Source organism: Sus scrofa, chromosome 3 (genome assembly GCF_054392235.1).
Source record: "Sus scrofa isolate SSC_HxYL_T2T_F1_AM1 chromosome 3, Sscrofa_HxYL_maternal_Yorkshire_Landrace_v2.0, whole genome shotgun sequence".
Taxonomy (NCBI): Eukaryota; Metazoa; Chordata; class Mammalia; order Artiodactyla; family Suidae; genus Sus; species Sus scrofa.
In genome coordinates, this window is record NC_139385.1 from 79,791,768 (window position 1) to 79,804,609 (window position 12,842).

The 12,842-nt window shown below is 44.8% G+C and overlaps 1 pseudogene; it reads right to left on the reverse strand.

The window, feature by feature from the left end:
* Positions 1 to 5,552: 5,552 nt before the first annotated feature.
* On the reverse strand, positions 5,553 to 5,783 carry LOC146404720 (small nucleolar RNA U3; annotated as a pseudogene).
* Positions 5,784 to 12,842: the final 7,059 nt, after the last annotated feature.

Here is a 12,842-nt window from a genome sequence, read left to right on the forward strand (position 1 = left end):
TCCAAGCAAAGTATTTATTACAGGAAAGCAAATAGCTCTCAGGGCTGCTGGGAGAGGGGAGAAGAGCCCCCTGGTCTCTGTTGTCCTATAGAGGTTTTTATCCCTTAAAGATGGGGGGTACCAACATGGGGTCCAGAAAGATATGGTTTTCTCCCATTGGCCTTGCCCAGTTACCTCTATCAGTCCTTATCCAGTAGAGGTTTTGGGGGGAAATATCCCATAAGTGTTATGATTTCTTTGCCCTTCTCTTTCCTTAGACTAAGTCACCTTTCCTCTCATTCCTTTTCTATCAGTTGAGGAGTGGGTTAGAGATTAAGGTCCATGTGGGGGAAGGTACATTTTCTATAGTAAACAAGGCCTGTGGGGAATTACTTTCTGGGGCCCTTAAACCATAAATGTTAATCAATAACCATATCAAAGAATGCATCGAGGAGTTCCCATCGCAGCTCAATGGTTAACAAATCCGACTAGGAACCATGAGATTTCAGGTTTCATCCCTGGCCTCGCTCAGTGGGTTAAGGATCCGGCGTTTCCATGAGCTGTGGTGTAGGTCGCAGACGCAGCTCGGATCCCGCATTGCTGTGGCTCTGGCGTATGCTGGCGGCTACAGCTCCGATTAGACCCCTAGCCTGGGAACCTCCATATGCCACGAGAGCGGCCCAAGCAATGGCAAAACAACAAAACAACAACAACAACAACAAAGAATGCATCAAAGCCCATGCTCCTACACTGACTACCTGAGTTATTATTCTGCCTCACCATCTCCACAGGTATTTCAGATTCACCATGTTCCACATTGATTTTATCCTTTTCCAGCCATCCAGATCTGCTCCTGCATTTTTTTTTTTTTTTTTTTTTGTCTTTTGTCTTTTTGTTGTTGTTGTTGCTATTTCTTGGGCCGCTCCCGCGGCATATGGAGGTTCCCAGGCTAGGGGTTGAATCGGAGCTGTAGCCACCGGCCTACACCAGAGCCACAGCAACGCGGGATCCGAGCGCGTCTGCAACCTACACCACAGCTCACGGCAACGCTGGATCGTTAACCCACTGAGCAAGGACAGGGATCGAACCCGCAACCTCATGGTTCCTAGTCGGATTCGTTAACCACTGCGCCACGACGGGAACTCCTGCTCCTGCATTTCTCTCTTAATGGATGAAATATTCAGCCACCTGATGCCTCTGATACAACCTGAGGCATCTTCATGGACTCCTCCATCTTGCTTACCCTGGATCATCCAACCAAAACTAACTCTTGTTGATTTGACTGGATAAATAATCCTTATACCCATTCTTTCCCCTGGATTCTTTGCCACTTCCCTCACTCTGCTCTTCATGATTTCTCCAGTAGATTTGCAATAGCTTCCTTACTAATCTCTCTTCTAGGATTTCTCAAAGGAAATGCTATTGGCATTTTGGGAAGGACAGTTGTACTTTTGGGCAAGATCGTTACAGCATCCTATGATTGCATGCATGACATGTCAGTAGTGCCCCTCTAGTGGTAAGAATCAATCTCCCACAAGTGGTGCTGGAAAGCAAGTAATGTTGCTCAGAGACCCCAAGGATATCCAGGGGCAAAGTAGAGCCAAAGAAACCATCTAACCAATCTGAGCCAAATCTGAAGGTAGGAACCTGTGTGCCCTTGATGGGGCTCCTAGGGTAGGGATGCAGTTCCCCTTGAGAGGGTTTAAATGCAGCAGACATTGCATCTCTACCCCATGCCCTGTCCTTAACTTGTCTTTTTTTTGGGGGGGGGGACAAATTGGAGCTACAGGTGCCGCCCTACACACACCACAGCTCATGGCAGTGCTGGATCCTTAACCCACTGAGCAAGGCCAGGGATTGAACCCGTAACCTCATAGTTCCTAGTCGGATTCATTTCTGCTGTACCATGATGGGAACTCCTGTTGAGGTTTTTTTTTTTCTTTTCTTTTGGGAAGATTTGAATTCATCTCCTCCCACAGATACACTGAGTCTAAAGCTACACATGGGACAATTTCCCCTGGAAAAAACCTAAAGGCTAGTGAATTGACAACTACACACTGGCAAATGAGAAGAAAGCCACATCAAAGTGGGTGTGAGAAGCTGGGATACAATCTCATGATAAACCTCATCCCTGGCACAGCAACTCACAGTCAAGAGGGAATTCAAACCTGGAGCTTCTCCATGAAGAGTGAAGGGTTTGAACCCTATGTGAGCTTTCCAACTTTTAAGACTTGCACCAGAGAGGTGAGTCCCCAAAACATCTAGGGGACTTTGAAAACCAGTAGGACTGGCATCCACAAGACTAGTGATCTGAGAAATGGCTCTTCAAGGACTCACCTGCTCCAGAGTCTAGGGCAGAAGCAGCCTGTCATACCTGAACTGAGAGTCTGCTGGTCCCTCCACCAGGATGGAGACTGGTGGGCTCCATCTTTGTACTCTTCCTCTCCCTTGCTATTATAGCCAGATGGGTGGATGGGAGAAAAGGGTGTGAAGGGGGTCAAAAACTTTTCAGTTACAAGATAAAAATTAACAAACAGATTTGTAAATGTCCTTACAACAAAATGAAAGGGATTTCTCATTGTGGCTCAGTGGGTTATGAACCTGACTAGTATCCATGAGGATGCAGGTTTGATCCCTGGCCTCACTCAGTGGGTTACTAACCTGACTATTATCCATGAGGATGCAGGTTCGATCCCTGGCCTCACTTAGTGGGCTAAGGATCCAGCATTGCTATGGCTGCGGCTTAGGCTGGCAGCTGCAGCTCTGATTTGACTCCTAGCCTGGGAACTTCCATGTGCCGCAGGTGTGGCCCTGTAAAACAAAAAAGCAAACAAAACAAAACACAAAAATGAAAACCTGTGAATGTGATAAATCTCATTATAACTGTACCTCATTTTATTGTGTGTTGCTTCATTGTACTTCACAGATAATTGTGGTTTTTAGAACCTGAAAGTTTGTGGCAACCCTGCATTGAGCATGTATGGTGTTGCTTCATGTCTGTGTCACATTTTGGTAATTCTCGCAATATTTCAAACCATCCGCCAGCGAAAGAATTAGGACTTGCTGAAGGCTCAGAAGGTGGTTAGCATTTTTTAGCTCTAAATTTTTGTTTTTTGGGGTTTCATCTGTTTGTTTTGGCTATGCTCAGGGCATGCAGAAGTTCCTAGGCAAGGGATTTAACCTATGCCACAAGCCACAGCAGTGAAAACACCAGATCCTTTACTTCCTGCACCATCAGGCAACTCCAACTATAAAGTATTTTTAATTAAGGTATGTACATTGTTTTCTTAGACATAATGCTATTACACACTTGATAGACTACAGTATAGTGTAAACCTAACTTTTCTATGCACTGGGAAACCAAAAAACACATGTAACTCACTTTATTGCAATATTCACTTTATTGTAATGGTCTAGAACAAAATCTGCAATATCCATGAGGTAAGCCTGTACATCCATATATATTGATATGAATAACACCAGAAGTCATAAACAAAATTAAAGAATGTGTAGTAAAACCAAGGACTAATATCCAGAATTTACAAATAAATTATATCTATAAAACACACACAGTTTAACATTGAACTGTATAAAATATATTAATAAGACTTCACAGAAGAAATATAAATTACTATGAAATATGAAAATTTTTTATCTAGCTTGTAACTTGGGAAATTAAAATTAGAGCAACAATAAGATTATTTCCTTTCTCTAGATTGAAAGAGAAAGAATATGTGTACAGATAAGGTATTTACTCCACATATTGTTGACAGGGTATAAAATTTCAGTGCTGAATTGACAGGAAATTTGGCAGTATCTTAGAACGTAAAGTATACATACTCTTTGACTCAGTAATTCCACATCTTATCTACTCCCAAGGAAAACACACACATGCACAACACACGTAAGAATGTTCATTGCAGGAGTTCCCGTCGTGGCTCAGTGGTTAATGAATCCGACTAGGAACCATGAGGTTGGGGGTTCGATTCCTGGCCTTGCTCAGTGGGTTGGGGACCTGGCGTTGCCGTGAGCTGTGGTGTAGGTTGCAGACCCAGCTTGGATCCCGAGTTGCTGTTGCTCTGGCGTAGGCCGGTGGCTATGGCTCCAATTAGACCCCTAGCCTGGGAACCTCCATATGTCCCAGGAGTGGCCCTAGAAAAGGCAAAAAGACAAAAAAAAAAAAAAAGGAATGTTCATTGCAGATATGCTTGTTAGAGGGAGTTCCCATGTGGCTCAGTGGGTTAAGGATCTAGTATTGTCATTGCAGTGGCTTGGGTTGCTGCTGTGGTGCAGGTTCCCTGGCCTGGGAACTTCTGCATGCTGTGGGCATGGCCAAAAAAGAACAGAAGGAAGGAAGGAATGGAGGGAAGAAGGGAGAAAGAAAGAAAGAAAGAAAGGCTTATTATAGCTGTGAACTGGAGTTTAGCCTTTGCCACCATCCTCTACATGGATTAAATCATGAACCACTGCATCTGCCAACCCACAACACCCCCTGAGCAGGGCTCAGGGTGGAAATCAGGAGTGAGGTACTCTGTGCTCTAGGAAGACTGGAAGAACATGTCTTCAGATAGTTAGATATTTTTAGAAGATTTTATTTTAGAAGATTCCTGCATCTCCTCATATCTAGAAAAACACTAAAGGAAGTTCCCATTGTGGCTCAGAGGAATTGAATCTGACTAGTATCCACAAGGATGCAGGTTTGATCCCTGGCCTCACTCAGTGGGTTAAGGATCCAGAGTTGCTGTGAGCTGTGGTGTAGGTTACAGACGCGGTTCGGATCTGGCATCGCTGTAGTTGTGGTGTAGGCAGTGGCTACAGCTCTGATTCGACCCCTAGCCTGGGAACCTCCATATGCCAAGGGTGCAGCCTTAAAAAGACAAAAAAAAAAAAAAAAAAAAGAAAAGAAAAACACTAAAATCCTTCATGGTGATGTCTGCTCCTCTCTAGTAGTGACTTTCACAATACCAGCAGCAAACTTTTCTAAGATGTGTGCATGGCTGCATGCACCTCCCCTTCACCTTTAATCACATATACATTGATGTTATTTCCCTCTGCCTGTTTGGGGTGGTATTTCAGAGCTATCTGAAGTGTCCTGCCCCAGCTATTCTTTTAAACAAAAACCCAAAAGATGTCACAGTCATCAGCAATGCCGCCACCTCCAAGGGTGAGCCAGTGAGCCCTGAGGGAACTCGGAAGGAAACAAACAATACCTGCCGTCTAGCAGACATCGGACTGGAGCTGCCACTCCTGACAGCAAGCCCTGAGGAAACTAAGGCTTTGAAACATAGGATATGGTCCAGATAACTGAGGTGGATAGCAAAGAAATGATTTCTATGAGTCCAGACCCATAGAAAAGCACTAAATTCCTTAACCTGAGATATCTGGTTTTCTAACATTAGCAGTAATCTTTTGTCCCTATGACCTGCCCTTTGTTGCAAAAAATACTGTATATCCTAACTGCCCCCTTGCCTCCTCAGAGTGGTTTTCTCAGGGCTACTTGATAAAAGAATATATACCAGATTTAAACCCTTTCCTTTCCTCTGGAAAACATAAGCCGTTAACATGAGAAAGGAATCCCTCAGCTTTGCTCCCTATTATCCTTCCCAAAGGAAGGAAAAAACAGTGAACAGGAAGCAGTATGCCCACCAGATGGCACCACTGGCCAACCTCACTCTCAGAAGAAAGTACTGCAGTTCATCAGGGTGTCTGATGCCCTGCACTGTTGGAAACACCGCTCAGGTAACATGAAGGTATAGTCTTAAGACTACACTGAACATAGAAACAGTCCCTGAAAATGTAGCCTTAAACCTCTGGCATTGACTACTAGGTTTATTCCCATTTTGTCGATGGAGAGATTTCTCCTACTCACCACGGGGAAACTGCCCCCATCATTTTAAATGGCAGTATATGGAACTTGCCTGGCTAGGGATTGAACCCAAGCCACAGCTGTGGCAAAGCCAGATCCGTAACCTACTGCACCTGGTCAGGGATCGAACCCACGCCACCGCAGTGATCCAAGCCACTGCAGTCAGATCCTTAACCACACCATAGTGGGAACGCCAAGAATATGTTTCTTAGCATTACGTTCCACAAATTGAACAAAGCGCGTTGGACTCCATTAATATTTCTTAAAGTTTAAGTCACAGAGTTCTTAATTAGCATAGTACCACCCAGCTACCCAATCAGAAACCACTTTCATCCAGCTGATAACAGCCTGTAACCCTCTAGCTCCTTAACACACAAGAACCACATTCCCTGTCGTTGGTGGGCTCCTCTACTGTGAGGAGGATACCAGAAAGTGAACGCTCCTTTGGAGTAAACCCGATATGGCGTAAGTGTAGACTTGAGGTTATTTTTAATCCTACTTTGTGTCAGGGGTTCATTGTCAATAGAGATGTGTGTTGCTCAAAACAACACAATTTGATGCTCATTGTGTTTCTTAGATATCCAATTGGAGGTGGTGAGTTGACAGTTTATTTTCCTTTGACAGTATTACTTTTTTTTTTTAGCCGTGCCCAAGGCATGTGGAAGTTTGTGAGCCAGGGATCAAACTCGTGCCACCTTTTGTGACCTCTGCTGCAGCTTTGGCAATGCTAGATCTTAACCTGATGCTCCACAAGGGAATGTCCACACAGTTTTACTTTTTTCTTGCCACTAAAATCAATGTTGTGCTTAAACCATCAACTGAAAGAAAGGAAAACAAAACCAAAAACACCCACCCAACATCAGATCTGTAAGTTCAGTTTTTGTTTTGTTTGGGTTTGGTTTTGGCTGTGCCTACAGCATGTGGCCAGGGATTGAACCCGTACCACTGTAGCGACTCGAGCCACTGAATTGACAATTCTGTATCCTTGACCGACTGAGCCACCAGGGAGCTCCAGGTTCAGTTTTATTTAGGGTTTACTGAGGACTATAGCTCAGGAAACAGCCTCTCAAGTATCTATGAGAGAGTGCTTCAAAGAGCTAAGGGGGCAGGTGTGTACATATGATTTTGGGGAAGGGGGATACGGGTGGAGAAGTGGGGTGGGTAGGGTGGAGGATAGGAAGGGGTAGCTGTGGCCTGCTACTGCATAGAATTCAACTTCCTACAGTGGAACCGGACTGTAACAAAGTGGGTACTGAGAGCCCACTTCTGTGAAAACCTCAGATGCACATTGGATATTGGGCTAGAGTGGCCATTGCCTCTGTTTCTCCAAATGACAAACCAAATGGAGAGAAGGAAGCATCAGAGCACCCCATCTCCAGAGCTGGAATCCTTTCCTTGTTAGTGCTCATGTGTGGGCGCTCAGCATTTTCCTACACTTAGAATTGCATATGATAGAAGAGGCTGCATTTGCATTTCCCGTTTCTGTTCCCTCCTGAGTACCAGCAATACTTGTTACTTTCCCAGGTGTAGAGGTTGGGCCCCCGAGCTCTGCCCCTGTCCACGGTGCTGGAGATGCTCTTCAGACACTTGCCTTGGGATATAAACCTTGACAGACCCTGGGCCATTAGGCAGCCCATGGGTCAAACTATGGATGAACAAATCACAATTTCTGCCTGACCTTAACTGACCATGTGTGAAACTGGGTTCCACCAATGAGCAGCTCTTGTTCCGGAGATGCATGAGGCACCCATAGGGAGTAAGTATAGGGAAGGAAGCCACAGGCTGCTGTGGCTGGTCACCTGTTCCTGGAACTGTCCCTGTTCCTTTGCATTTACAACCTGGAAACCCACCCTGTAATTTTAAAGATTTGAACCTTTTGCCATGCTATGGAGTAATATAACTCTGTCACAGAATGTTTGGCTCTTTGGGTCTTATTCCTAAAATCCTACACGAGAATCTTATCTGGGGTGTTTCTGCAACAGACCTCATGAGAGGTCATCGCAAATGACCAGCTTTGCTCTCCCCTAACTCTTTGCCTTTCTTTCTTGCCTCAAGTCTCCCTTTAGGACACACCTGGGCCTTGGAACCCTCTTTAGAGCATGATGCTTTTTTATTTTTCCTCCAGATCCATTTGCATGACAAAATTTGGGCAAGAGTTGTGCCCATAACCAGCTCCTTAGCATCAGCTGACCATGTCTGCTTCCCGCCTAGTTTGGGGAAGAGGTTTATCACAGGGAAGGGAGAATTTTCGAAGGTGGCAAAGGCAATGGACGAAAAAAAACAGGAGAGCCTAGGAACCAAGGGAAGGGAAGAAGTGGAAGTTCCCTATGCTTGGAAAAAGAGATCTCCCTGGCATAGGTGATGAGAAACATGGACATTTCAAGGTGTCTGCCCATTTCATATACCTAAAGGGAACAACATCTACCAAAGTGGGAGCGATGTGGAGTGGAGCAGGCCATGTAAGAGGGGTATTTTATCATGACATTGTTTAGAATTACTGGGGCATGAGGATAATGGAAAGCAGACCAATTTTTAGGTAGTTTTATTATTGTTTTTCAATTCTGTACCAACAGAGTGCTTAGTTAGTACGTGACCCAGGACAAACCACTTCCATCCTCCATCATCCCTTTAATCTGTCACTGAGATGGAGGAACCCATTATGAACATTTCCATTTGTTTGAATGAGTTTGGGACACAGAGAGGCCCAGAATTGCAAGGGAGGGGGACTCTAAAGTTATCTGCATAGGGAGTTCCCGTCATGGTGCAGTGGTTAACGAATCTGACTAGGAACCACAAGGTTGCAGGTTCGATCCCTGGCCTTGCTCAGTGGGTTAAGGATCCGGCGTTGCCGTGAGCTGTGGTGTAGGTCACAGACACGGCTCAGATCCCGAAGTTGCTGAGGCTCTGGTGTAGGCTGGTGGCTACAGCTCCGGTTCGACCCCTAGCCTGGGAACCTCCATATGCCGCAGGAGCAGCCCAAGAAATAGCAAAAAAAAAAAAAAAAAAAAAAAAGTTATCTGCATAATAAAGCAAGGTATTGATTCCTAAGACATGCTTAAAGGGAGCGTCGTGCCTGATTTAGGAAACCGAGAAGCACTTAATAGTCTGGAGGAGAATGCCTAGAGATAGGGTGATGTAAACACGCTCCATCACTGCCAAGTTTGGGGAAAAGCCTTGTGGATTGGCCTCAAGTTGGGATGGATGACAGATATAGGAAATGGGGCAGAGAACAGAAGGTAATCTATCACAGGAAAAAAACACAAGTGGTATCAAGCAAACCGTTATATTTGGAATGGATGGGCAAGGCATCAGTCCCACTGTACAACATAGGGAACTGTGTGTGATTGGGTCAATTTTGTGTACAACGGAAATTGAAGAAACATTGTAAATCAGCTATACTTAAAAAAAAAAAAATTCATGGAGGCTGGGACACGGAGCCAAAGAGACCATGAAGACCTCTTTGCTTATCTATCAACCCCAAACTCCCTGTCCATCCCATTTCTTCCCCCCGCCCCAGCCTTGGCAACCACAAGTCTATTTCTGTCTCTTAGATAAGTTCTTTTGTGCCATATTTTAGATTCCACATATTAAGTGATACCATATCATATTTGTCTTTATCTTTTTTTTTTTTTTTGTCTTTTGTCTTTTTAGGGCTGCACCTGCAGCATATGGAGGTTCCCAGGCTAGGGATCTAATCGGAGCTGTTGCCATTGGCCTACGCCAGAGCCACAGCAACACCAGATTTGACCCGCATCTGCGACCTATACCACAGCTCACGGCAATGCTGGATCCTTAACACACTGAGCGAGGCCAGGGATTGAACTGGCAACCTCATGGATCCTAGTTGGATTCGTTTCCACTGTGCCACAGTGGGAACTCCTATTTGTCTTTATCTTTTTGACTTACTTCACTTAGTATGATCATCTCTACTTGCATCCATGTTGCTGCAAATGGCATGATTTCATTCTCTTTATGGCTGAGTAATATTCCATTATATATATGAACCCCATCTTCTTAATCCATTCATCTGCCGACGAACATTTAGGCTCTTTCCATGTCTTGGCTATTGTAAATAGTGCTGCAATGAACATAAGAGGTCTCACTTCTCAGTACAGGGAACTCTATTCAATCTCTTGAGTTACAACATGATGAAAGATGGTATGAGAAAAATAATGTATATATATGTCCAACTGGATCACTATGTTGTACAGCAGAAATTGACACAATACTGTAAAAATTAACCAAAAAAAATTAAAAAAAAAAGAGACCATGAAGAATCTGCAAGAATCTTGGAAAGGGAGTTGGGTTTCATACAGCTTTTCATAAGGAACAGAGCATTATTGGTCAGTATTAGTATAAAGTGGCAGAAATAAATGCCTTCCACATTGGCTTCAGTGTACTAAGAGGGAGAGGAAGTGGGTCCAGGGTGCATTCAAGGAAAGGAAGTGTTGAGCAGACAGCTTGCCTGGCCTCTCTAGGCCTTAAGCTCTTGGTATTTGGTCTTTGAGACTAGCAATGGAAGACCAGATGAAGGGATTCCAGATGAAAGATTAAGGGCTATACAGTGTGGACTTGACTGGTGGGTCCCAATGAAAGAATTTCTGGAGTTCCCATTGTGGGTCAGCGGTAACAAACCTAACTAGTACCCATGAGGACATGGGTTAGATCTCTGGCCTTTCTTGGCAGTTTAAGGGTCAGGTGTTGCCCTGAGCTGTGGTGAATGTTGCAGATGTGGCTCAGATCTAGTGTTACTGTGGCTGTGTTCTAGCTCTGATTTGACACCTAGCCTGGGAAACTCCATATTCTGCACATGCAGCCCTAAAAAGAAAAAAAAAGGGGGGTGGTTTCTTAAGTACCGAATTGGGCAGATAAAACACTAGAAACCAGTTATGGATTTTTTTTTTTTTTTTTTTTTTTTTTGCTTTTTAGGGCTGCACCTGTGGCACATGGAAATTCACAGGCTAGGTGTCAAATCAGAGTTGTAGCTGTCGGCCTACATCATAGCCACAGCAACGGCAGATCCTTAACCCACTGAGCAAGGCCAGGAATTGAACCTGCATCCTCATGGATACTGGTCGGGTTCATTATAGCTGAGCCACAAAGGGTGGTTCAGGCCTGGAATGGCCATGTCAGCCCTTTCCCTGGGCCCTGGAGGGCATTACCAGGCTTAGGGAAGCCCCAGGAGGGCAGGGCAGAGGCCTCCCAGGACAGGCCCTCACCACAGGGTCTTCAGGGTACAGAGGAAAAAAGAGAGGCAATCATTGCCTTCAATGATCTCCAAAGTCAAGAGCACCCAGTCTGTAGTGACCCTCAGGCCCTGGACAACTTCCTGTTCTGAATAAAAGTCCCAGTGGAGGCACCAGACTTTTCTCCAAAGTGACTGGCAGGCCCTTGAGGGCAAGGACTCTAGTTCCTCCTCCTCCTCTGCATTCCAAAGCCCCAGCCAGGTAACACGAAGAGAGAGTGCCTAGGAAAGAGTCAAGTCTCATTCAAATAGTTAGAAAGTCTAGTTTGTGTAATGATAAAAATTCAGAACCACAATTAGCATTCAGTCGTGTCCCTTCCTCCTAGCTCTAGCAGAAGAAAGGTGAAAACCTGCTGTCTTAGAGCCCTGGGGTGGTCAGCTTCTCCTTCCCCCAACTGGTCATCAGGGCACAAGGATAGGATCTCCTGTCACGGGACCTGTGTCTGACAAAGCCTCCTTGAGAAGCAGACATCTGTACTTGCAGTGCACTTGTGGGCTCTTCAGAGATGCCCTGCTAGTTCTTCTCACCTCAGGCCCTGTGACATGGATGGAACATTCTGTCCCTTTGGATGTCCTTCCTCCAAGTTCCTGGTTTGCTCAGGCCTCCTTCTGCATCAAACCTCAATGAGGGGGCCCCCCTCAGGCTCTAAGACTCTGCTGTCAGGCAGGGCTTAAAATCTCTTCAGACAGGTTCTTCTACCTCTTCATGGTCTGGGAAAGTCACAACAGTCTTACTCTTTTATTTTTTTATTTTTAAATTATAAACATTTAAATTTTATTTTGGAGTATAGTTGATTTACATTGGGTTAGTTCTAGATGTACAGCATAGAGTTTCAGTTATATATATATATATATATATATATATATACAGAAAGAGAGAGAGAGGGAGAGAGCCATTGCTTTTCAGACACTTTTCCCATATAAGTTATTAAAGAGTATTGAGTGGAGTTCCCTGTGCTCTATAGCAGGTCCTTTTTAATTATCTATTTTTTATATATATATATATAATATACAGTGTGTATATGTTAATTCCATACTCCTAATTTATCCCCCCCATCCCCTTTGGTAACCATAAGTTAGTTTTCTATGTCTGTGAATCTTGCTGTTTTGTAAATAAAAAACATCCTTCTTCTGACAAATTCTGGGAGTACAGCTCAGTCCCAGGCAGCCTCCTCTATCCTGCTGCCTGGGCAGCCTTAGCTGTCTCAGCATTTCCTGCACCCCTGGCCTGTGGGAACGCAGTGCAAGATCTGCTACTGCAATCATGGAAGCCCCCCTCATAAAACTTGAGGCTGCCCCTGGACACTCTTCAAAAGGGAGTAGGGCATGCCACCAGCACCCTCCAATAGATTTTTTGAAATGCCTCCCCCTTCTCCCCTCACTAGAGGCTTCTACTTTCTCAAGGAGGGGACAGTGCTTGACCGTCAGAGAAACAGATCTAGGAAATTTCCTTTGTGAATTCTGCACATTGTGAGCTGGCCTGCACTCGACCCATGCCCAGGCCTTAGTTGAGACTGAGGCTGAAAAAGTCCCATCTAACCGAGTCTGTGACAGAAAGCTTCTCGTAGGGTAGGGTGAGGTGTCAGTTCAGGGATTCTCATCTCATTCTCTCATTTGCTCACTCCCTAGTCACTCACACAGCACCCTGTTTTGTTTTGTTTTGTTTTTAGGGCTGTACCTGCGGCATATTGAAGTTCTCAGGCTAGGGGTCAAATCAGAGCTGCAGCTGCCAGGCTACACCATAGCAATGCC